General features: G+C 45.4%; 1 long non-coding RNA gene across 1 annotated transcript; it reads left to right on the top strand.

The window, feature by feature from the left end:
* The first annotated feature begins 675 nt into the window (after positions 1–675).
* Positions 676–2,000, top strand: LOC136534017 (uncharacterized). The gene is made up of 2 exons (XR_010778638.1): positions 676–757; positions 848–2,000. It is a non-coding gene; the product is annotated as an uncharacterized lncRNA (long non-coding RNA).
* Positions 2,001–2,516: the final 516 nt, after the last annotated feature.

Raw genomic sequence — 2,516 nt, 5'->3', positions numbered from 1 at the left:
TGACTTCCCAGGCGTCCACTATTTGTTTGGGGACGACACAAGGAATGTTGTGTCGGTGTCTCAGGCTCGCTCGTGATCATGGACTGTCACAGTCTTTGAAGGCCGACGTCTTGCCACATCAAGGAGAAGGACATACCGGGAAGATCGTGGCAGATGTTGGCCAAGGGGGGGGGGCTTACGCAATGGCATGTACATACGGATTCTCTACACATCGTCGGCCAAGTGAGTTTATACACACACCTCGATCATCTCTTCTCGACGACCCTGAGTATCCTGCGAGCACATTTAGTGTTGATTTACATCCATCTATCTAGTAGTGCGTGGAGTAGGCTTCAATCTATTGATTCTATTTTTTCATATGCACAGCATATAAGAGACGGAGGAGCAAGTGGAGGCGATCGCCATGATGGAGCAGATGGAGGTGGTGTAGGTAATGGAGATGGTGATAGCACAGCTGAAGGGCGTGCAGGAGGTGGAAGAGATGGTAGGGGTGGAGAAGGAGGGGCCGGAGCTAGAAACAAGGAAGAAAGCAGTGGAAGTGGAGCCGCCAGAGGAGATATTAACGAAATAAATGAGGAGGGGGAGGGCGGGGACAAAAAAGAGATTGAAGAAATGGATGATAATGATGAAGATGACATCAAGGAGATTGGAGAAATAAATGGCAAAGGGGAAAAGGAAGATGATGAGAAAAGAGGACAAAATTCTGGACAATTATCGTCTCGATGGCACACAGGCTTGTTTGGCATGTCAAGATTAGGTATGAACTTAACTACTGCATTGTACAAAATATTCATTTCATTATAAATCTCTATTTGCTTTGAACTTACTGGATTGTGGATTATTGTAGATTGCATATGGTGGATTATTGTTTCCATATTGTGCATTGCAGCTTGCATATTGCAACTGTATACAGGCTGGGGGGTTCACAGTCTAGTAGCTGGGTTCTGTGTCCTGTTTTTGAGCTTCCATCTTTTTAAAACATGGATGAGCCCAATCTGTAAAGAAGAAGAAACATTGGGCCTTATCCCCAAGAATTATCTCATCAAGAGCATTACAAGCGATTGTTTGGGTTATCACGATTTGATGCGTATGTACCTGCTGCACTATATCTCAAAGATATATATAAGGAATGTGTTCTTCATAAGTTTGTGATATATGTATATGTGTCTGCACTATGGACCCGACTGGGTCGTACCATCTTCCCGCTGGAGCCTTTCCTGCTTCGTCGACAAACGCAGCACGCCGGGATGAATTTCTAGTGGACTCGGGTGCATCCTTCCACACGACATGGAATGAAAATATTCTAATTCCCTACACCAAGGATCTAAAGGATCATACCGAGCCACCGACGCGGCATTTCGGAGGGATTAGTGGGTCTATCGCGGTCATAAGATCTGGCTACTTGAGCAGCGATAAGATCAAGCTCGACGGCGTACTGCTTGCTCCTGACTCACGGATGAACCTTGTCTCCGTTGGCCAGCTCTCGATCCAGTACGAGGTGAATGTGGAAATGGACAACAAGGGGGTCGTGATCAAGAAGAAGCAGGACGGGGTTCAGATTGGGGGAGGCAAAATGCTCAACAACCATCAGTACGTGCTGGTAGATTTCAAGCCACCAGGAGGTCTATGTGCTCTCAGCCCCACATCCGACTTCAAGATGTTTGGTAGAAGCTGTCCAGGTCGACCTCATGTCAACACTGTTCCCTGTCCGGCACATTCCACTACTACTGAAGAAACCGGAGCAGGCCGCTAGTCCCGTGCTGGCAGGATGCGAAGGCCCAACACGCTCGTCACAGGCCCAATGTGGAACCGCTAGAGAGAGAGGGGTACTTAAGCTAGAGAGCGTGAGAACATAGGACATGAACTCTGTAATCGCATAACTGAATTCTGTTAATCATTCCTCCTACCTCCTACTCCCATGCTAGTGCTTCCTCCTTCCTTCCCCAATTCTACCTCTCCGACCTACCCTTCTGCACCTCAGTAACAATAACAATTTTATTTCCCTACAGTGCACAGTTGGTTCGTTATTGTGTGCTCTCATCTTCGGTCCACCAGCACCCCCCACTTTGATGCTGATCACACACTATTGTTTTAATTCCCTTGTGTTGTTTCATCATATATTATTGTCGTCATTGGGCATTAGTTAGCTATGCCTTGAAAACACTTCTTATACAAATCACTGGGAGTAGTGTATGTATAATCTTGCGCACCTTTGTTATGGACCTCGAACTTATTAGTGTGCTTGAATAAGTGATTTGTGGCTGGCATTGCTGTGTTTCGTTTGAAGAACCAGATATATTGTGCGTTCGTACCCTTCTTCTGAATAAGTGTGTTATTTGTTATGTAGGTGATATGTGAACAACAAACCACATTGTATTTGTATATGCTTGTAACAATAACAGCAAACCACACTCTTGTAGTACTGGCCTTCTATCATCAATCATTTCTCTCCAGTGTGCATTATCTTCTACTCCATCAGTTCTAAATTATAAGACGCTTTGCCTTTTCTGAATTCA

This window comes from Miscanthus floridulus, unplaced genomic scaffold, assembly GCF_019320115.1.
Source record: "Miscanthus floridulus cultivar M001 unplaced genomic scaffold, ASM1932011v1 os_1413, whole genome shotgun sequence".
Classification (NCBI taxonomy): domain Eukaryota; kingdom Viridiplantae; phylum Streptophyta; class Magnoliopsida; order Poales; family Poaceae; genus Miscanthus; species Miscanthus floridulus.
The sequence above is the reverse complement of the archived record's forward strand: the minus strand, read 5'-3'. Positions and strand labels throughout refer to the sequence as shown.